Genomic DNA, 24466 nt, shown 5'->3' on the forward strand with positions numbered 1-24466 from the left:
ATCATCAGGTTCCCTGACCCTCCACTTCCTCACTGTGAAACGAGGCTGAAAATACTTGCTGCTAATATTTTACAGAATTGTTGTAAGGACTAAAGAGATAACAAATGCAAAAGCTCCTTGTAAATTTAAGTCCTCTGCAAGTGCTAGACTTGTTTTCAAAGATAACGAGGCTGATCTTTTAAGGTAACATGCCAGACCTTACCCTCCAAATGAGAGCTGGCCCTTCCAGAGCATCCTCCTCCTCTCCAACCAAGCCACAGGCCTAATCTAATGATGCCGTTCTTACTCAAGATGTGTTTGAAATGTTTCTTTGGAAATTACCTTTACCGCTGCCTTTATAAGCCAAATGAGAAAATCAGTTTTATTACCTCACAGACAGACCTCCGTCTCATTTGGGGAGCCAAAAATAGTTTTTCTGAGCTGTTCTCCCATCTTATTCATAAGAAGCAGTTCTAAATGATTTATGTCTATTCTAAAAGATCAAATCCACCCTCAGGGAGAAAGATTTGCCTCATGGAGACTATCAAAGGAACTTGTTGCAGGAATCAGAAAGCAGTGTCATTATTTCAGTCTCATTTTACGCTCATCAAACGCGAACGTCTGTGCCCCGTTGTACCGGCCGGGTCTGTGAGCAAGGGCTTAGCCTGTCAAAATATCAGGAAATGCATCCCTGGAATTGTCTTTGAGCTGAAAAGAACCTCAGAAGTCGTGTTATCTAAATCATTCCACTCATTCCTTCAATTCATTCGTTCCTTCAAAAAAGCACGCCCAAGCGTGTTCCCAGCATAAATGAAGACATAGAAGAGAAGAGGGAGGATGCTGTCCTCAGAGCGTTCACTCTCCCATGAGAGAGGCACACAAGTTACCACATCAAGAGCAAGAAAAGTGTGATGCACGCTCTGATAGAGGCCTGCGGTTGCTGGGAGAGGGGGAGCCTGGGCAGGGAAGCCCCAGAAGCCAGGATTAGCGAGTTTTCTGGTGGAGGGGCGCTGGGGCTGGATTTGGAAGGACCGGTTAGAGTCAGCAAGGTGAAGAAGAGGCAAGGCATCTGGGAAGAAGGATGCATGTGTACCCACGTGTGCCAAGAGGGGAAGCTCTTGACGCCTTTGAATAAGAGCAACACTGGGGAGCCGTGCACCTCCGCGGTGGCCCAAAGGTAGAACCAGGCCAAGTCAAGTGGGTTTGACCCACACTGTAGACCTGTGTACCAAATGCTAAACCACTTGACAATATTTCAAATTCAGAGTGAGGAGAGGGGGACTCACTAAAATTTTAAAATTTTTGTCTTCTCTAGAAGCTGGCAAAATGCATGTACATTTCTCTAGGGAATTATCTCTTGGGCTGAGAAGTACCTGCCCTGTTGGGTTGGGCCTACTCAGCCTCTCCGGCTGCAATTTATCCTGCGGGTGCCCATTTGCCTCATTTGTGCTGCCTTCCTGGCTCCTGTTGGTACTGACTTGGCCACCATGCTTCCCAGCTGGTTGATACCATTTACTATGCCTAGCCCAGAAATTCTTAAATTGGGGTGCAAGAATTCAAGATTCAAGAATTCAGGAGGAATCCATGAACTTGAAGGGGAACAAAATTTAGTTCTTTTTTTCACTAATCTCCAACTGAAATTTAGGTCTTCCTTCATTCATCAATGTAGGCAACAAGCCACAGGGGTGTTCACAGTCCCTCCACCCGTGGCTTCGTCACCAACAGGAGCAACTGACATTCTTATTTCATAGACGGGTTGTTACAGAATCTCAAAATAGTGTCTGCATTCATCGCTGCATTGAAATTGGAGTACATATTGGACCCACCACTGGATCTTATTGTCTAACACTTCAAAAAGCACATTCATTTCATACATCATAAATGTGATGGGGTTTTTTTTATATTTTGATCATCATTTTTCAATAGAATTGGTTTCCTTTATAATCCTATATATTTCATGTTATGCATTTAATCCATTTCTCTGAGAAGGGGTCTATGGCACAAAAAAAAAATTCTTAATAATCCCCCCCTTAGGCCCTTCTATGTGCTTATAAACACAAATTAGCACATTTAATTCTTGCTACAACTGATATAATCAATGGTGTGGCTTTTACAGATGGAGAAACTGAGGCAGGGGAAGATTCATTGAACTCCACACAGCCAGTAAGTGGCAGGGCTGGGGTGGGAATCCGAACAGCCTGGCTCCTGAGGCCATGCTCTCAACCACTGGGATATCCTGCCTTCCAGAAGTTCCTGGAAGGGGGTACGGGGCCAGAGCCTCGAGGCCTCAGATAGGAGGTGAGACGTACCTTCCCTATTATGTTGGGGCTTAATCAGCCTGTAGGCTTGAGCTTCTCTCACACACGAGGATTTTTAGCAGAAGAGGAGATAGTCACATCTGAGCTGAGGAAAGATGATTTGTCTAGCAAGAGATAGGAGGAGTGATGGAGCGGGGTTGCCTAGAGTGAGGGAGGCAGTTAGGAACCTGAAAGGCATGGAAAAGACCCAAACCAGGGCAGCAGCAGTGGGCAGGATAGTGGGGCTCAACTCCTATGGTATTTAGGCTGTGGAATCAACCCGCCTTTGTCCCCAGAGAGTGAAATGGTTTGAGTTAGGTCTGAGCCCTGAAACCTAATAAGGTTCTTTTTTTCACCACCTCTGCCAGTCCAAATCGAGAAAATGAAAAGATTATATTCTTAAGCCATATAATCCATGGAGGGACAAATGCCAATTCTTTAGAACATTTTAGTTGATTTGGGTGGTCGAGAGAGAGGGTTTGAATTTCCAACAATTGCCAGTTGAATTCCACACACTTCGGTGGACCTCGTATGCACTAGGCACAGTGACAGGCTTGAGAATAGAGAAGGGTTACAGACTGTGACCCAAAGAATGGACCGTGGCATTTCAGGCAGGCCAGTTCTTCATTGTGTGGGACTGTCCTGTGCAGGGCAGGGCACTTAACATCCCTGCACCGTGGGCATTAAATGCCTGTAGTACTGCGCCCCATCACGGTGACAGTCCAAAAGTGCTCCCCTACATTTTCAGATGTACCCTTAGGGGGTTCTACTCCCCTGCTTGAGAGCCATTAGGCTACCGACGAAAGTAAGAATAAGAAGCGCCACTGGGGGCAGCTGCATAGTCATTCCCACAATCCTGCAGCAATGTTCTGCTATTAATAATCTAATACTAACCACAAATTCTTTCCTGAACATGCTCTCTTTACTGCCTCCCTGCCTTTATCCATGCTGTTTCTTCTTCAGACACATTTTGCTTCTGTGCTTAATTGCCTGGAAACTTCTTAGTGTCTGGCACGTGGTCAGAACTCAATAAACATGAGCCGTTATGAATATCTGCTCTGCGAAGACAATGCAACTTCCCTAGGGAGAATGTCACACTTTCCATGTCCACTCTGCTTTGTGCTCACCTCCGTTAAAACAATGACCAAATTGCGTTGTGATCGTTTATTTCTAAATAGAAGGTAAATTTCTAGTAGACACTCAAAAATATGTGTTCAGTGAATGAATAAATAATATCTTAATTTGCCCAGTGATCTGCAGCAACTCTCAACAACCCCAAGAGGAGATGGATCGGGTAATATTTCCATTTTGCTGAGAGGAAAACCACAAGCCTTCCACTCCCCAGAAAACTACCGAGTATTGCATGCTTAATCAGTGTTTGGCTGTGTACTGTCACTTTAAACGCACAGCATTGTTTAATAGTAAGTCTGAGAGGTTAAGTGGCTCTCCCAAGGTCAAGGGCCAGTGAACTGCGCACAGAGGTCTTCCACCTCTCAATCTGTGGGGTTCATGGGGGGCACAGCAAGGAAATGGAACACAAAGCAAATCCAAAATGCACACAGGATTTATAAAGAAGGATATATTAGGGCTAGAACTCTCTTTACAAAAGGATTTCAGGCTGATACCTTAAAAAGCATAAGCTCTCCTAATAATTTTACATTTTTCTGACTTGCAAGAGTCCATTTTCTCACCCAGTTCTGCAGAAAGGCACCAGTTGCATGAAGTGGGGCTCACCTGGGTTGCTGGGAACCCAGACATCCCAGTTGGTGCCGGGGAGCTGGTGAGTGTCCTCGGCCCATAGGAGCTGCCATCTGGCTCCCCTGCAGCGCCTGGAATTCCTCCCCTGACGTGTGACCATGTTCTTGGTTCTACTTGCTCGGAGCTCACCTGGGAGGGAACCAGCCCTGGGGAAACCGCAGGCCATGCTTGGCTCCAAGATGCAGGGCTCTGGGCTGAGGTCGGGGGCTGCGTTTTGCATTTGCCTCAACACTTGGGTGGTCTTCAGGGCTGGTGCCAAGGAGCACATATTGCAGCAATTTAGCCGGGAGACCACAGAAGTGGGTAAAGCGGCAAAGCCTGGAGTGGGCTGGGCGGGGGCTCCACACCCCCAGCCCTGCCAAACGCCTCTTGCCACCCACAGGACGAAACGGTGCTTCTGGCCCACGCACAGTGCTTCTTCCAGAGCCTTGTTCTCGTGCTGGACAACCAACTACCCGTCACTCCTGTCCTGAGCCTCTATTGACTCAGATTTAAAGAAAGGGGTGAGGATGTACCCCACGTAGGTCCAACGTGAGCATGAGATGGTGCCCTGGTTAAGTTTTCGCAGTAGCAAAGGGAGCGATGGAGAGAAGGAAAAACCTCTGGGACCCATGAGGCTGAAAGGGAGCACAATTCAGCTCTGCAGCTATTCATATTGAGTAGACGCACCATTCCAGACCCTTCTGGAGTAACAGAGATGGACGAGATACAGCCCCAGCTGTCAAAGCCCTGACAGGAGGCCTGGTTTTCATTTTCTTTCAACTTGGAATGACCGAGGGGAAGGCAGTTGGGATGTGAGAGGAGAGCGAGCACCCTGGTGGGTGGGACTGAGGCTGAAGAAGCTAGACCCCACGAAGCCTCCCCCTCTGAGGCCTGGGCCTGGATTGGATTAAACTCCAAGAAGAAGAGCTGGGTCGCGTTATGAGGGCCTGCTGTGTGTCAGCCCCGTGCTGCACACATCACAGCCATCATCAGATTGTCTTCGAAGTTATCCTGGAATGAACGAAGACTGTCTTTGGCCCTGCAAAGGAGGCATCATTACCCCTATTTTAGAGGCAAGGAGATGGCTCTGTGTACAGGCCAGGTGTGATCTTTGGAGTGGAGCAGCTGTGGGACTTCAGCAAGTTGTTTAATCTGAGCCTCAGTTTCTCCATCTATAAAATGGAAAACATTTCTTAGCTCCCTCCCAGGTTCGTTTAGGAAGGTTAAAAGCAATATATATTTAACTGTTTAACACAGCATCTGGCACATCAGTTGTGGTTATTATGATGTGATGACATCTAAATATTCAAAATAATTCTAGATATTCAAGATAATATCTGTTAAGTGTCCAAAACACCGGATGTTTGCCAAACGTTGGCTTTTTTGCCGATATCCCCTCCCCAGCCCAGCCACACGTGAGCTCTGCATTCCTAGGACATAGCACAAAGGAAGAACTCCGAATGCATTGGCTAGATACTTGAAACGGTGAGTGAGGACTTAGAGCTGGTTGGTTTCCTCTAGATCTGTGATTCTATCATCATCTTGTGCCGTAGCATCCTTTTGGGAACATGAGCATGCCTCTCCCCCTAACAGACACACACACACACCACTGGTATTAACATCTCGACAATCTGTGGGTCCAGGAGAGGGTCAATTTTCAGATGCGCTCCAGCCCGCTACCCCTTGGAGATGGTGCAATCACTTGCCAAGACGGTACTTAGGAGAGAGCCGAGCCCTCACAGCTGGAGCAACACTCTCCCGGCAGCCCCAGGGGGCCCCACGCCCCTATCTCCCTCACCTGATGGTGACCCAGTGATGGGGGACATGCCGCCCCTGGCCAGGCTTTGCTGTTTTCCCGCCAGAGCAGCCACACTCCAGGGGTCGGAAGGATAGCAGGAAGACCCTTAACCTGAGCATGAACATCTCCAAGAATTTTTTTAAGGAACTTTGCTTTCATATGGCAGCTGCGCAAAGGCACAGACAGAAATAGTTACTGCAAACTGCTTCCCTTTGAGCTCTTCCTTCAAAGGAGATGCTTATCTTCATTGAGTCCGCATTTGTCTCGGAAGATCTGATATCGGCCCCAGGTCAGAAAAGGTAGGGAAGTGCATTCCTGGGGAGCAGGGCCACAGTGCATACATCACCGACAGCTGTTGGAACCGGGAGTGTGGAGCCACCCACCTCCACACACACTTACACAGAACCAGATGCCCCCAAAAGCTTCCCCCATTAGAAGGAGAGGAGATGCTCAGTCTCCTTCCTTTTATTTTCCCCTTTCAGAGATAGATTTGTGATCCTGCGGGTCTGGGACTAAGAGACCAATGTTGTCAACAGACGATGGGATTCTTTTCCCTCACTGATTAAAATCAGGGCCTTGTTTCGATAGAGCACATTGAGTTTTAATTAAATTAAATTCAACCAAGATGTGCTGGAGGCCAGCTGCAGGCCAGGGACCTCTCTCTGCTAGGTGCTTGGGCAGCAGACACGCAGCCTGGCTAACCGTCCTTACTAGCACACCTGAGAGGTCTTGCCCTGGGGAAGGCCCAGTCACTCGCTGGCTCGTCATCTTCCCAAACTCCTTCCCCAGGATCTCGGGTTTCCTTAAAGGCACCATTTTTACCCAGTTACCTTCTCTCGGATACAGCAACCACCCTCAACACCTCAGTTTCCTTCAGCAACAGGTTCAGACAATTCTAACTGCTAAATGACTCAAAATCCACCCTTCTCCATGGCGTCCTTGTTGCTACCATCCTGCTCACCGTTTATGATTTCTGTCCAGACCCACGCTGGACGCCCCCCTTATTGGACTCCTCAGTTTCTCCACTTCTAAACGATCTTTACTCTGAATCCAGAACCATCTTTCTCTAACATAGTCTGACCATATCCCAACCCAGCTTAAGCATATTTGACGGGTGCCCGTTTCCTCTCATATGAAATTCTTACTCTTTATTTCACAAGGCCCTTCTCAAACTGAGTTCGGCTTGACTCTCCTCTTCTCTGCAATGACTCCTCCACTCCACCCACATTCCTACAGGGCCTCAACTACAAGGAACCACTAGAAGCTGCCCTAACATGGATTCTGACTCATTCTTTGTTGTCTACTGTTAGGTAACTGTGAGCTGGGCACACTGCCCTGCCTCGGTGTACCCTCACATCAGCATCTCTGGTCATGGTGGCCATGTACTCTCTGCTGGGGTGGGAGCGGGGAGCTTATGTGTATCTGGGGATGAGGAAACTGTTGGATTGGGGCCTGAGTACTGGAAGAAGCCTGAGCAGAGTCTCAGGGCACAGAAGAACATCAATGCACACTCACAATGAATTGATACTTACCTATTGGGGGTCCTCAGAGGACAGCTCCACACTGCCCAGCTCCCACAGACCCTGACTCTGGGGGTTAATGCAGCCTGCTCGGTAGAGACTTGTGACTTCACACTCTTGTATTCCCTGTATGAATCTATCCTTGCCTCTCTTGTGTGGCAGACTGCAGGATGTCCTCAGATATCTCTTCTCCCTTCTCCCATGGTGGTAGTGTGTTAGCTGGCCACATGGCTGCCCTAATTGGTCAACATTTCTCAGCCTCTCTTGCAGTGAAGTGAAGCCATGTGACTCACTTCTGGCCCAAGAGATGTGATCACAAGTGGTGTGCCCTTCAAAGGAATTTGTGTGGATTCCTCTGGTCCTTTTGGCCCTTTCTGCTGGCTGGAGATGGTAACCACTAGACTGGACACTTTGGAGCTGGAGATGGAAGTTACATTTGAGGATGGCAAAGCTGCCCTCTCCCCTGGACTTCCTACCTCTGCAATGTTACATGGGAGAGAAATAAATGTGTATCTTATCAAAGTCGCTGTATGTTGGGGCCTCTGTTATTATACCAGCTTAGCTTGCATCCCTGCTATCCAGCCCATGGTGTCTTTGTATCTAAGCTCCTGCAACAAAAAACTTACGTAAGAATCCCAATATTTTTCTTCCATTTAGACTTGTGGCTTTTGAGAGCAAAAGTCTGGGTTTGCCCCTGTGTTTCTAGTTCCAGAGTTGGTGGATAAGGTCTAGTTAGGGTTGGAGGTGGAAGGGAGCAAAGGTCCTAGAGGATAAGGAGAAATCTAGCCAGATGATTGGAGAAGCATGGGGATTTTTTGCTCTTCTCCTCCCATCCACCAAGTACATTCCCCAGAAATGGCACCTTTTCAACTATTTGTAAGTTCATACATTTATATGACTGTGAGAGTCACTGCAAATGTTCACAGCTATTCTGGTGTTTTCTCTCTGAGCACGTCAAGCTTGCACATTTCCTTTCTCTTCAACTCAGGCACACGTGCATGACCTGCTCTGGCCACTGGAACGTGAGCAGAGTGGTACATGTCCATTCTGGGCAGATGTGTTCACGGCCGGTACAGGGCATTGCCGGGCTCCCTTCCCCTGCAGTGCTGACAATGGCAGCTCACACTGCGATGGAGCCTCCACCCTCCTGAATCCTAAGTACACAGGCGTGGAGCAGCACCCCTGGCCCACCAGCCATGGACATGCATTATTACAAGCCACTCAGACTTGGAGGGTGTTTGTTTCTGAAGCATAACTTAGCCTATTCCTGTCTAATATGATGGTGGTTGTTAAAACTATGATGAAAAGCAAAGCAATAGAGGAGCTATTATTAAAACATGAGTGATGAGACTGTAAGACACTGAGAGGAGGTAATTCAAGTGTGATGCTTTTTGAAGTATTTCCTTCCCCACCAATAGGCCCACATTCTCCCCTCCTTGGCTCTGCCCCTAAATGTAAGAACCTGGTCAAGTGGCATTTCAAGGTAGGGGAGTGGGACTTGTCTGGCTCTGCAGGGAAGGGAGGTAGAGGGAGCTGGGGGGAAGTACTTTATTACTGACATTGTTTAGAATTGCTGGCACACGGGATACTAGAAAGCAGAACAACTGTGAGTCAGTTTACTCTTTTAAATTATTTACAGACAGTGCACCTTTTATTGTCTGCACTGGGCAAGCACCTTCCACCACTGCCCATAAGTACATCACTGTCCTGGCTTCATCTCTCGGTGCAAGCGGACGAATTCAGTGTATGCTGGAGAGCTAGGTTCTAGGATGGAGAAGAACCCACCAATTAACCCTAAAATATTACCTACTACATGAATGCTGCTGCTTCTACCAGGGTGGCTTCTGTTGTTTTCTTTAACTGCTCAAGTCATTCATGGCTCAAGGCCAGGTTTATGTGCCACCTCCTGTATGACTCTTGCCATGATACCACAGGCAGGTGTCATCGCTGCCCCAGCTGTGATCCCAGGACATATTTTTCACACCACTGTTATAAAGTAACGATTGTTTATTTACATGTCTTTCTTTTCTACTAGACAATGAGTTCTGAAGGGTATGGTGTGTGTTTCCTTTATATTTGGGTCCTTATGCTGAGCGCAATGCCTGGCCCAAATTAGGTGCTCAATACATGTTTGTGTTGACTTGGCAAGTATTTCTCTAGTTCCTATCATGTGCCAGCCATGGAACTAGTCCTCGTAAATACAAAGACACACAGGTCACCAGATGTGAGAGACATTCTGTGACCTCCCTCTGTCCCCCGTTCAGAAAACATCACTCTCGTTCTTTCCTGCCTGGATGGGATGGAAAGTCATCATTTCATTTGTGAGTACATCATGCATCAGAACACAGTCTGCTTTATGGCCTAAATTATCTACTTTCCTGAAGGTTGTGAAGGGATCATTGAAGAACGCCTACCAGCCAAAAATCTATTTGGAGTGAAGAGAAGGTCATTTCATCTTGCCATAATTGTTTCTTTCCAGCCACTGAGCTCCCCAAAAGCTGGGCCTCCCAAGCTTCATCAGCATGTGCCTTTGTTCTCAACTTGTGACTGTCTCACAAGGAATGATACACACATCTCATGGGGCTGGGGAGCTTTTGTTTTTACTGCCAGTCTCTTGCAATATTTGGCAAGGAGGCGGAGGAGTTATTATATGATGTAGTTTCAATATTCTAATAATAACTAATATTGGCTACCATGCATGGAGTGCTTAGATGTGCTAAACAAGACTTTGAGCATTGCCCTTTTGCATACATTTTCCAAGGTCCTCTTCAAAACAGCTCCATGACATGCATAATTTTATTATTCCCATTTTACAGATAAATGCGCTGTGACACGTGAAGATTAAGCAATTTCCCCATGGTCAGACAGCTAGGAAATACAAGATTCAGAACGTGTGTCAGCTTTGTGTGTCTTCAGAGCCTAGACCCACAGCTCTACATTGTGCAGTGATGGCTTGAGCTGGCTTGTATTGGCTCAAGAAAGCTGACTAGACACATCTTTTCCCAAACCTGCATTCAGTGACGCCATATTGGTAGCTTGAAATCGGCTGTGGTGGAACTATTTACACCGTAGGAATTGGCAAGCGCTACAAATCAGGGCTTCTTTTCTTCTGGAGATACAGTTGTGAAACATTTACCAGCATACCATTAGGCATGTGGCTTCCTGGCTGGGAGGAAGAAAAAGAGAAAGAGGAGGGAAGGAGGAGGAATTTCTGTTTTTCCTGAGGCTTTAAGTCTCCTGGCCCACTTAACAGAGAGACAAGCCTGGAATATCGTCAGCTCAGAGAGAGAGCTTAAAAAAAGAGTTGAGAGTCTCTCTAAATTTTATGCATTCTAGCAGTCAGTGACTCCAAAACCTGAGCTTTCTTCCCTCATCTAAATTGAGATCCTACCATGTGCCAGACCCTGTCCTGAGAGCTTATATCTAAGGGCTGAAATCTTTATGCCAAAGTTCTGTTCTCCCAGTTGGAGCTCTGGGACATGTGAGTCCATGACTGGGACTCCCGGAGAGTGTCTGGAAAATGAGAACAAGCAGGACGAGATCTGGTGAGTATCCAGGTCAGGGAAGCCTCCTCCCCTCACAGGTATTCTCCTTGGGTAGCCAGTATAGGTGGGGCTCCAGGAACACCTGTGAGGCTCTGGCTTCAGCCACTGCCTGCTGGAGTCTGGGTCAGGCCCGCCTCTGTCTCCCCGCCACCACACTGGCAGGGAGAAGAGGGCTAGACTCCAAGCTGGGGCAGCAGCCAAGTATAGGTGGGAGGAGGCCCAGCTTGAAGCTGATTTCTTCTTAGCTACGTGACAGCTAGCTAATCTATTAAACTCATGGTTCAGGGCTGAGAAAGTAGAGTAGTGCTCATTGGGGTAGCCTCTAGAATCAATCTGTTGTTGTCCAAATTCTGGTTCTACCACTTTTAGCTATAGGGCATTAGGTGAGTGGCTTCACCTCTCCTGTGTTCAATTGTCTAACCTGTAAAATGTGTATGAATGTGTTCTGTTTGCTCACACTTGTGCAATTCTATGTGCCAGGCATTTGCATTTTTTTAACTCGTTGAACTCTCACAGAAATCCAATCTTATTGCCATTATCCCGTTTTTCAGATAGGAAGACTGAGGCACAAAAAGATTAAGCACTTGCCCAAGATCACACAGCTTGAAGTAATAGAGCAAGGATCCAAACCTAGGCAGTCTGGATCCCCACTCCATGGACATCACCCCTACTCTACTGCCTATCTTGATAATAAAGGACGAGAACTGTGTCTACCTCATGAAGGCACCATGAGGATTTAGAGAATTAACATATGTATAGTACTATGAAAAGCATCTGGCCTTTATTCCTTCCTTCCTCAGTGAGGACAGAAAGCCAGACAATTCCCTGGCCAGATTCGTTCATCAATTAGCAACTATTTATTGAGGGCCTGTATTGGTCAGGGCCCTGAGACAGGCACTGAGGATACCAAGATGCATAAGACAGAGCCTGGCTTCTAGGAGCTCACAGTCCAGTGGGAGATACAGACAGGTGAGGAGACAATCACAATGGAAGGGCGTTTGTGCCATGTGGACAGAAGGATGGGGACAGGGAGCAGAGGCAAGCTCTGAACAAGGATGTAGCTGTGACGACTTCACCATAGAGGTGACCCTTGAGGCAGGCCTGGGAGGTTGAGCAGAACTCACCAGGGGTGACAGTGGAGGAAGGGCGGTAATTACAGGCATTGAGAACAGCACATGCAGGGAAAGTCAGCTGAATAAACATTTAGAGAATCATGAGTTTGGGAAGTGCAGGGAGCCTGTTGTGACTGGAGCAGAGAGTGCTTTGAGGTGGAGTCTGGGAGGAGGTAGAAGGGGGCTAGTGAGGATACGAGCTGGTCAGGTTGTCAAGAGGAAGTGCTATATTTGTCTTATTTTCTGTGCTAAGGATATTGGACTTAATTCTGAGAACAATGGTGGGCTCCTGGAGTCTTTAAGATGGGTTATGGCATGACAGGTTTAGTATTTAGGTAAGTCCCGCAGGTGGACGTAAGGGGGCAGAATGGGACACTCGTGGAAGAGGGACTGAAGACGTAATTCAGGAATCAATGTGTGTACGAAGCTCAGACTATGCAGGAATACGGCATGGAGATTACCAACCCCCCTTCCCTGTCCTCACTCTCACCCCCCTCGGGGGGCTAACCAATGTTAACAGTTTGGTGTATATCCTTCCAGCCATTTTTCCACGCATTTATTTATGTGTGCATGTATATATTCTGGTAACTTTAAATGAGGTGGTATATGTTAATATATCCAGGGATCAGACACATCCATGGCTCACAGAGACTCAGAGGTCCTGGGATTAGTTAGTGGAGATGCAGGCACTTGTGAGAAGCCAAGTTGGTGCAACAGAAAGACCCCAAGACTACGATACTGATGCCTTAGGTTCTGAGCTGGACTTTGCCTCTTACTGATTGTGTGTCATTGGGTGATTTTCCTCTCCTCTCTGGTCCTCTTGAGGTTGAATTGGAGGGTCTCTGAGATGGACCTTGTCTTTTTTCCACTCAACACATCTACACACCCTTCTCCTAGTAATTCTGTGTCAGTTTCCTTGGAAACATCCCCTTCCCCACTCCCAAATGCTTTCAGAGGAGGTAGGTTCAATCTTCTGCTCTAGGGGTGGACTCTGTGATCAGACCCGGCCAATCAGAATACCAAAATCCCCTGGCCCCTAGGACTGGCCCTGTGGCCTCCCCATGTTGTTTCTCCACACAGTCTCTTCAGCAGAGTAGACAAATGTTTTTGTACTGCATCTCATGCAAAAGCAGAGGTCCCTTCTATTGTTAGTGTACTGCAAGTTTATATCATGAACGTATGGCGAATTGTGTAAAATATGTTTTTCTACATCCATCGTGATGATCACATGGCAATATGGACTGAATATTTGTGTCCTCCTAATACTCATATGTTGAAGCCCTAACCCCCAGTGTGGCAGTATTTGGAGATGGGCCTCTAAGGACATAATTAAGGTTAAATGAGGTCATGAGGGTGTGGTCCTGATCTAATAGCATTAGTGTCCTTATGAAAAGAGACACTAGAGAGCACTATCTCTCTCTCCCCAACATGCACATAACAAGGAAAGGCCATGTGAGGACAGAGTGAGAAGGTGGCCATCTGCAAGCCAGTAAGAAAGCTCTCACTAGAAGCCAAATCAGCTGGAACTTTGATCTTGGACTTCTAGCCTCCAGAATTGTGAGGAAATAAATTTCTGTTGTTTAAGCCACCCAATCTAAGAACCTTGATATGGCAGCCCAAGGAGACTAATAAATACAGTTTTTATTTTAAGTCTTTTAGTATGGTAAGATACATGTTTGATTTTCTAATGTTAAAACAACCTTGCATTCCTGGCATAAACCATACTTGGTTATGATGTGTGACGCTTTTTATATTTTGGTGGTTTGTATTTGCTAACTTGTTAAGGATTTTTGCATCTAGGTTCATGAGGGATATTAGTCTGTAGTTTCTTTTTCTTGTAATATATTTGTCTTATTTTGGCATCAGGGTAATACTGACCTCATAAAATGACCAAAGAAATGTTTTTTTCCTCTCCTATTTTCTGAACAATTTTGTATAAAAGGGATATTATTTATTCCTTAAACGTGGATAGAATTCACCACGAAACTCTCTGGACCTAAAGCTTTCTCTGTGGGAAGCTTTTATTCCCTCCCAGAGAATAAGGATTTTATTAACCACAGCAGTAGCAGTAGCCATAGAACCAGCATGTTCTTGAGCCAGTTTCCTGAGTTTTGGTCCCCACAGAGTGACACAAAGAAGGCCAGGTAACACCCGCACGTGCATTGTGTTGTCATTCTTTTGAAAATGGGCAGAAAGGAAGCCTGCTCTTTGCTCCAGAGAAAGACGTTATCTCAATAGTCCAAGGCTATAAGCAAATCTGTCCTTTGCTCTAGAAGGAGGCTCTCTATCTTCCATGTCTATTTGCTTTAAAAACATCCTTGCAAAGATAGTCCAGAATAAAAGCCATCAGTGCCTCTGCTGGCAAGGTGTGCAGAAACATGAGATACCCACAGAGAATTGCCTGCCCATAAACTGTTAGAGGCTGCAGTCCTTGTCCATCATTGTATATTCACTGGGTAACACTTTAAAAGAAAAGGAGCGTGCAACAGTTTTTTCATTGTTTATGATGTTGGCCTGTCTTAAATTGCTTGTCTTGCAAATTTGTCTCCAGTATTGACTATCTGCTCCAAGGCTCATCTATCTATCTTTAAATGCATCAGCCAGGGCTTTATTTCAGCTTCTGCTCCCGTTCGTGTTGAGATGCCTGTTTCAATATTTCTCTGCTACAACTCTACAGTAATTAAGCCCAGTAAGGAAGCCAGTGGCTCAATAGCTTTGCAGTTGGTATATTGTTCAAAGTTTGAAGATTGCAACAATTGCCTATCACCTGTTTGGAAATCAAACTTAAGCCATATAAATATGATTCTTCATATTAGTAATAGTAAATATGCACTTTTGTTACTGCCCGCATAAAATAAAAGGAAATTATTTTTTCCAGAGTAAATGTGTGTTCTTCTGATGATAAATTCAAAAATTTCTATCATATCTATGAGCAGAAGGAGGTAATCAGTTTAATGAGAAGATACTAATATTTGTGAAACATGCCCAAATTTTATAATAGCACGTCTGGATTGAAATTTGAAATTTCACTGCATGTTTCCTATTTTCTTAGAAGAGATTTTCCTTGTTTTCTGTAGCTGTGCCCATTTGTTCATTCACCAACTACTTGTCAAGTGCCTGTGTCAGGTTTATGGTAATTGTTTTGGATTTCACTTATTTTTACTAACATAAATGTACTTTCAGTTCAATGTGCAACATTTACTTATTTAGAAATTCGTCACCGACAAGAGCGAGGTTGTTTAGAACATAAGAATCTGAACTTCAAGGCATCAATAGATAATTGTTGTCATCTTAGATCAGCTCCAAAATCCAGTTTAATTCTCTTTTGTATTGGCCACACAGTTCAGAGAAAATCTTGATGCACATAAAAATTAGTTGAGAATAATGGTTTTAAAAATCAGGGTCCTCATGTCAGTGTTTTGCTTTCCTTTCTGAAGTTTTAAGCCACCTTCTGCTACTACTTCCTTCCGTTTAGAGAATCTTCTCTAGCCGTACTTAAATGTGGGTGTGATGGTAACGTATTCTCTTAGTTTTCTTTCATCTGAGAATGTCTTTATTTCCCCTTCATTCCTAAAGAATAGTCTCACTGGACATAGAATTCACAATTGACAGTTCTTTCCTTTCAATACTTGAAAAGTGCTGTACTACTTCCTTCTGGTCTGCATGGTTCTGGGGGAGAAATCGTCTGTCATTTGAGTGGTTTTTCCCCTATAAGTAATCTGTTATTTCTCTCTGGCTGCTTTCAAGGGTTTTTTTCTTTATTTTTAGTTTTTGGAAGTGTCATTTATGACATTTCCTGGCGTGGATTTCATGGTGTTTATCCTAGTTGGAGCTTTCTCAGCGTCTTGAATCTGTAGGTTTATGTCCTTCCCCCAGTTTGGGAAGCTTTCAGATATTATTTTACTGAATACTTTTCCATTTCCACTCTCTCCTCTCCTTCTAGGACTCTAGGGATACAAACACTAACTGTTTTGTCATTGTCCCACAAGCTCTGTTAATTTTTCTCAATATATTTTCCCTGCTGTTACAAATTAAATTCTATTGATCTGTTTTCAAGTTTAGAGTCTATGCTCTATCATTTCCACTCTACTATTGAGCCCATCCAGTGAGTTTTTATTTTAGTGATTGTATTTTTCAGTTCTATAATTTCTACCTGGTTCTTCTTTTTTTATATATAACTTCTTTTACTTTGTTGCAATTTTCAGGTTTTTCATTTATTTCAAGAAAACTAATAATTGTTTGTTGAAGTATTTTGGGGTGGCTCCTTTGAAATTCTTGTCAATGATTCCAACATCTAATTCATCTCAGTGTCGGCATCTAATAATTGTCTTTTTCCATTTGAGTTGTGGTTTTCCTGACTCTTGCTATGACAAGTGATATTTTTATTGTATCCTAAACATTTTAGATAGTACATTATAGACTCTGAATCCTATTTAATCTTCTTTTTTAGTAGGAAGTTCCCTTGTTGAGGTATAGATTAAGGGCCTGGTGGGGGTATATGTTCCTACTGGGCCCCACCCAACTGACTCACACTGCCTCATCACAGATGGGTGAGGTGGAAGTACAGCTCCCACCTTGGCCCTGTGGATACCTTCCCAGAGAAAGTGGGACACAACTTGCACCCAATTGCCTCCAAGTGGGGGTATAAACTCAGCTTCCCCACTGGGCCCTGCTGCCACCAGGAAGGGTGGAGGGCTGATTCAACCACTATGTTGCTGCAGAGTTGGGGCAGAAGCTAAACTCTTTGTTGGTCCCTACTGACAACAGGGGAGGGGAGAGGGGCAGTAGAATGCCAACTAGACCCACCTCCCACTACCTTATTCAGCCTAATTGATGCCAAGTGGAGGTAAAGACACAGCTTCCCACTGCGCTTCACATACCTGGGGAGGAGAGAAGTAGAGTACTGCTTAGACTCACCTTGCATTGCCTTGTTGAGTATCACTGATACCAAGTGGAGGTGCCTGGACCCCACTGACACTACGCCAGTGAGGGTATTAGCATACCGTTTAGATAGTTTCTGCTGCTATATCTTCACGTTCACTTATCTTTTCTTATGCAGTGTCTAATCTATATTAACTCCTTCAGTATATTTTTTATTTCAGATAATGTATTTTTCATCACCATAAGTTCTGTGTGGCTCTTTTTTATATCTGCTACATCTCTCCTCATTATGGTCATGCTTTCCTTCACTTCCTTGAGCACATGAAACATACCTAAATAGCTACTTTAACATCTGTGTTTTCTAATTCCATCATCTCTGTCACTGATTTTTCTCCTGGTTTTACATCATATTATTCTGCTTCTTCATGTGTCTAGTAATCTTTTATTGGATGCTGGACTTTATGAGATCATGTTATTGGGTGTTATTGTTTTATTCCTTTAAAGAGTGTTGTATTTTTTCTAGCAGTCTCTTAAGTTACTTGTGGGTTAGTTTGATCTTTTTGAGGATTATTTTTAAGCTCTTTCAGGACATGTCTAGAGTAGCATTTATTCGAGGGCTGATTTAACCCCACTGCTAAGATGTGGCTCTTCTGGGGTTCCTACTGAATGCCTTGGTATTCAACAAGTTCTCTCCACTCTGGTAGAAACAAGATGAATGATTGCATGCCCTGTATGAGCTCTAGGAATTGCTTATTTATACACTTCTCATAATCATTCTTTCCTAGGAAATTGTTCATGTCCAGCCCTGTGGGGTTTCATCTTATACCTGTATAGACTGGTATTCAGCAAAAGACTAAAGCGAACTCAAATGCAGATTTCTGGGACTCTTTCTTTGCATAGGTCCCACCTCTCCAGAAATCTGTCCCACAAATGCTTGCTGACTTGGCATCCTCAAACTCCAAACTCATTCTTCCCAACTTAGCAAGATTTCCAGCCTGTCTTTGGGTTTTCTTTGCTTGCTCTGTATCCCAGAAACTGCCTCCAGCCAGTAATCTGGACCAACCACAAGGCTCAACTCTTTTGTCTTCTGTCTCTCAGAGATCACATTTCTGCACTGCCTAAATATAATGTCTGAAAACAGTTGTTTTATATATTTTATCTTATTTTCTTGTTGCTTACAGTAGAAGGACAATTCCTATAGAAGTCAATCCTTTATGATTTGAAAGAAAACTTCAACAAATATATTGATGAATAAATGATTGAATACGTGAATGGCTATGACTCAGTCATTACTCATCACTGAAGTAATCAATGTGGTGAGGGAAATGCAAAACTTTCATTGGATAGGCCTAAGTCATGTGACCACTCCAGGGACTGGGATAAATTAAACTCCACTGAAACTTCACCAGAAACACATTAGCTGAGAGTGAGAGAGAGAGAGTACTTCTGAAAGGAAATTTCTAGTATAATTACCAGGAGACAGGTGAAGGGATAGTGGGGAGCAAAAACAACATATACATTATACATATCTAGTCCACGTCTATGTCTGAAACAACCCAATGGTCATCCAGAATCTTCCTGGATTCCTGCAGTGATGAGGAACTTAGGACGTCCAGTGGCAACCCATTCCATCTATGGTCAGTCTTAACCCTCAAAAAGTTTTTGCTTATGTTGAACCAGAATCTGCCTCCTCCTCATAACTTCCCCCCATTACTTCTAATTTTGCCTTCTTGAGCCACAACAAGAAGTCCAAGTTTCCTTTCCACTTAACGGTTCTTCGAGTACTTGGATCCTTTAGAACAACGTGTGATGGTGTGTAAGAATGAAATTAAATTAGACCTCTTAAAACACTACAGTAGAGTCTACAGATCAATTATTTGAGAGCGTTGTTTGGTTATTCCAGTGTTGGATGGATATAACTGGCTATTTTAAGTAATTCATTATTCAAATAAGAACATATTGGTTATAAATATAGACCTTGGACTTGGATTTGAATTCTGGTCCTGCCATTTACAGACTGTGTGGCATCAGAAAATTTACTATGATCTTAGCCTCTTCATTCGTATAATAGAAAAAAATAACAGCTTCCTACTTGTGAGGATTTAATAAGATAATATTTGTAAGGTACATATTTTAGGGCCTATTAAACAGTAAATATTTATAAAATGGTAGTCGTTTTGATAACAGTTGGTCTGGAAACTTAGTCAATTAATTAATTCAGCACAGGTCCTATGCTAGGAAGCAGAATAAGGGATGAATAAGATGTCTTATTATCCTCTAGGAAGACAACCAACATCAATATGCTGCATTAAATATGAGACTAGCAATAAAAACAACATGCTGAGGAAGAAGAGACAAGAACATTTTTACAGAGAAAGTGATACTGAACTGAGACTTGGAGAATCAGTAGTTTTCCAGGTGGCAAAGTAGGGGTGGGAGGGAAGGAACACTACAGGCAGAAGGAATTTTAAAATCAAATTCACAAAGATGCTATAGCCATTTTAAAACATAGCCCCCAAATTCTTTGTCACACCTTCTATCAAGAGGCAGAGTCTATGTCATCAGTTCCAGAATCCGAGTTCTGTGACTACTTGAGCAATAGAATACAGTGGAAGTGAAAGTGAGCTGTTTCCAAGACCAGGCCTTAAGAAGCCCAGACTTCTACTTCCTGTGTACACTTTGAACACTCTGTCTTGGAACCCACTTGGCATGCTGTGAAGAAACCAAACAACCACATGGAGAGGCCATGAAAGAGTGCTTCAACTGACAGCCTCAGCTGAGGTCTCAGCCACCAGCCAGCACCAACTGCCAGCCACACAAGTGAACCATCTTGCAAGCAGATCCTCCAATGGAACCCAATAGAGGCTGAATGGAACAGAGATGAGCCTTCCCTGCTGAACCCTGCCCAAACTGCAGATTCATGAGCTAAAAAATGATGATTGCTGCTTTAAGCCATTAGTTCTGCAATGGTTTGTTATGCAGCAATATAAAACCAGAATAGTTGAGAAAGTTGGCAGAATGTTTATCAACTGGTGGATACTCTGATTTTAGAAAGATCTTAAGATACAAAGCAGAGAGTGGTGGAAGAGGTTACTGAGATTTTCCCTGTGAAAGAAGATGAGGACTTTCTGCAGGTTGGAAGCAGGGGGATGCACAGCCATGAAGACCAAGAGTGAAGGTGCAATTCCAGACGACCTCTAATGCAGTATTGCCCATGCGATAGTCCATGAAGAAAATATTCTATAATCACATAAGTTCCATAATCACAAAGTATATTAACGTATCGAAGACCCTTTCCACATATATTTTGCCACTCACATAGCTTTTGTTTCTGTAGAAGCCTGTAGTATTTGTGTTCTGTGGGACCCACTTTGAGAAATTCTGCCCTAGCCCTCTATCCAAGTGGGCAGAAGATTTCAGAACTCATCTCATATTCACTACTTTAGAGAGGTCCTAATTGCCCTAAAGAGTTAATATATAACTCACAAAAAGTTCTCCCTCTTGGCCTAACTGTTGCCTTGGGAGAATCTGATTCAGAGGCACCAGACACGGTCATGCAAAAGGGCTCTTGTGTTTTCCAAGAACCAAATCAATGCCAGTAACACTTTGACTTCAAAATTTCCATACCTTTCCTGAAGCTTTGTCTGGCACAATCTGTCTGCTGGCTGGTATGTCCCAGGCTAAACAATCCCTATAACTACATGTGCTTCTTCTGTTCTTATTCGAGCCAGGTGGGTTTTCCAAAATTTCTCTATAGCAGACCTCTACTAGCTTCTTGTAGGTTCTAGACATACAAAACCACGCCCACAACCTCAGCAAAGGTCAGTCTTGGTGGACGCAATGTTAGGGGCAGAGGGACAGTCACATGTGTTTTCCATTCATTCAACAAATTGTCTCTGAGCACTGGGCTTGGCACAGAGCACACAGCAGGAAAAAAGACAGATGAGGGCCCTGACCTTCTGCGGCATACAGTCTAGGATGAAGATGGGCAAAATCAAATGAAGATACAAATACATGTAATAATTACAGACTGTGGCAAGTGCCTGAAGGAAATGAACGAAGTGACAAAATAGAGATAATGGAGCAACTGGGGTCCATTATAGGCATGGTGGTCAGGGAAGATGATTCTGAGAAGGTGATAGTTGAAGATGAGGAGGGGAAAGAGCATTCCAGGTAGCAGTAGCTTTAGCAGCATCTAGAGATTTGTCAGGTCAGCTGCACAAATCTTTCAGATGCTACTGAAGGCCCACTTGGATCAAGGCCCACAGTAAGGAACTAACAACCAATTTTGAGGACCATGTTTCCAGCTCTATTGTAATGTTGTCATAGCTCGAATTCCCCAGAACCAGACCCTAACACAAAGATTCCTGACAAAAGTGATTTATTAGGGAGAGTTTCCAGCAAAATCAATAGGGAGTGGGAGTGTGGGAGAGGAAGAGATGGAAGCTAAGCAAGGACTCAATATCAAGCAAAGTCTCACAGAGAGGAACTTGGGGTCAATCCCACAGGGGAGCTTTGAAGACAGCACAGGTCACACCTGAGTTGCCCCAGTCAGAGGACAAGGGAGCTGGAGTATTTATCCTCCTGAATTCTTCATCACTAGTCAGAAGCTGCTTCGCAAGTGATATAAGTTCCCAGGCACTTCTGGTCTTTGCAGGGCACAGGCCAAGCAGGCACCAGCAGCCTGAAGCCACCTCCCTGACGAAGACACACAGGAGCTGGCTGATGGGACTGATTACCGCAGGCTTCTGTGTGTCACAACCATCTTCCGCTGCGAGTGTATTTATCTATTTGTTTCAGCTGAGCTCTCCAGTGTTTATTACAGTCATTACTGCCTGTTAGGAGGCAATGGATACCTGGTTGGACCTCCAGGCATCGTGTTTCTAACCTCAGTCAATACTGTCTCAGAATTACAGTCATTATGAAAGCACCGAGCATTCTTAGCTTAAGCTTAAGCTAAGAAATGATCATCCTCATCAGAGATGTAAACAGACCCAAAGCAAAGTGATGTCTAATGGAACAGAAGATTGTTTATCTGGGAGTCCACAGTCAAGAAGAATCCAAAGGATATAATGAATCTATATAGAATTTTTAAAACATCATCCATTTTAAAAATCATGCTACTGGGATCATTGAAGAACAAGTTGCTGCAGAGCATGGCACTGTCCTGCAAATGATGGGTACATACTCATCAGCTGAGGGGAGCAATTGGAGGGAGGATGGAGATATATGATCACAGAGATGGCACACTGGTCTCTCTGATAATGATTCTCGGTGATTGTTCTCAGTCGTTCATCTATTTATCTATTTTGGCAACTTCAACGTCTACCATTAAGCTTTTTGGGACCTAAGGTACCTAAACCCCAGAAATATTATCAGTCTAGAAATAAATTAGGTAAATTCTCTTCTACCAAAGTTATTCCTGATAGCGAATCTCAACCCAAATATGGTTTTCGCCTCAAACTAGGGAGTAAATCCTTTTCTGTAAGAACTGGTCCAGAATTTCCAGGTGTACAAGGCCTTGTCGGGGGTGGGGGGGAGAGACTAGAAACATAGGATAGGTACAAAATAAGACAATCGGCTGTGCCCAGCGCCGATCTAGGTAGTGAGAGCTAATGGGGAGAATATTCAATAAGAATCTTACCCCACAGAACTTAGCCTATGAAGAAGAGAGACGACTGAAAAACAATAACAATAAAACATAGTACATTTTGCATGAAATAGAAGACTTTGGGAGCACATGGCAGGGGCATCTTTCGTTTTCTACAAGAAAGGGCCAAGGGAAAAATTCTTGACATGAGAAAGAGTTAGGCAAGGGAGAGGAGTGGGATCAGTGTTTCAGGCAGAGGAAATAGCAAAATGAAGGCTGAGTGTTAAGAGACCAAGATCGTGGGGGTGGAGGAGGGCAGGTTGAGGAACTAAAGCAGTCACCTATAACTGGAGAAGAGAATGCATGTGGTGGAAGGAGATGAGAAGAGGTGACACCAGAAGGTAGACAGAGGCCAGCTTTTGAAGGTCCCTGGTGGAATTTGGAGTATATTCTGTAATAATATACATTAATTACGTATTAATAAGGTAATAAGGGGCCTTTGAAAAGTTAATTTTAAATGAATATTTTGGGAGGAAGCCTCCTTATCTTTATATTTAAACAAACATAGATATAATATAAAGTAGGAAAAAATTCACTTGATTTTTTAAGATAAAAACAGATAGAAAATTTGCTACTATGTAATGTGGCCTGTAACTGGCCTCTGCCCTTGGGTATTTTTGTGGGAAGGTTTTAGAAACAAGGCTTGAATGTTAATTAATCCTCCTAAAGGGGAAGAACTGTCAGGAAATTAAGGAATTTGGAAATTCGATTCCTGAAAGACAGAGGCCAGATGCCAAATGTTTCTGAGGCTTTTTACTTTGATCTCAGGTGGTTTCTCAGACCAGCATTGATGGAGTCTGGCTTCCATGTAGGAAAGTCAAATCCTATGAAATCCTCATGCATATTGTGCAAGTCAAGCACCCTTTTAATTACTAATATCCACTAATACACTATGATCAAGGCACTACCTGTTTGAAAAAGAAATCTAACTACTTTGCATGTTAAAAGTGAAAATGAGGATGCATTCGTTTATTCCATAAGTATTTATTAAGCTCCTACTGTGTGCCTGGCACCATTCTGGGCACTTGGAATACATCAGTGAGCAAAGCAGACTGAATCCCTGCCTTTATCTTGAGCTTATATTCATGAGGTTGATATTTTTTCTTCTCTGATGTCAGGACGGGAGCCAGAGAAGATGACATACATCTATGCCCACCCTTTCATATATTTGTCTTTGGGATATTATCGTCTTGGATAAAATGAGCTTTAGAGCCTGTTAAACCATGCAGGATCTCTAAAAATATGAATGATGTGGATTTTTATTCTCAGCAACATTTTTATCCTTCTAATTGTTTTCTAAACTTGCACTTCATACTCATCACGAAGTGCAAACAAATCCAGTCACAGCATTTGAAAAGCAATTAACAATGTACAATCAGCATCTAACAAGGATGTGCTATTGCAGCCCTCTGAGATCTTCCCTAATCCCCAGCCCACACTGGTCCCTCTGGTCTTGGATGGCTGACAGAAGTAGATACTCTCATATCTCACCCTGGGCTGTAGCCTGGTCTTATCTGTTGAGTGATGTGAAAATGTTGGGTTATTACCTTCTCAACTAGATTCCTTTAGAGAATGTGCCTTTCCAAATGCTTCTTGTCTAGTTTCCAAACAGCCAAGCAGAAGCTAGCATCTTCTCCTCTGAATTTAGAAAACAAGGATCAGTAGAAAGAACTAAAATTGATATCAACATAATAATAATAATAACAACAATGATCTTAATAGCACTTAACTTTTTACAGCACCTTACAGATGACAATGGCTGCCATGTCTATCTTTGATTCTCACTCCAGTCCTCTGCGGTGAGCTCCGTGGGGATCATTAGTAATTATTACCCAGTGGTGGGTGGGAGGATGGTAGTGGTGTAGATTTGGTATAAGTTTATGGAGTCAATGCCAGTGTTTCAGACAAGATATTGAGTTTTAGGTCTTGTGATTGTTTTTGGTC

The sequence above is a fragment of the Ceratotherium simum genome, chromosome 23 (genome assembly GCF_057802395.1).
Source record: "Ceratotherium simum simum isolate JZ-2026a chromosome 23, ASM5780239v1, whole genome shotgun sequence".
NCBI classification, from domain to species: domain Eukaryota; kingdom Metazoa; phylum Chordata; class Mammalia; order Perissodactyla; family Rhinocerotidae; genus Ceratotherium; species Ceratotherium simum.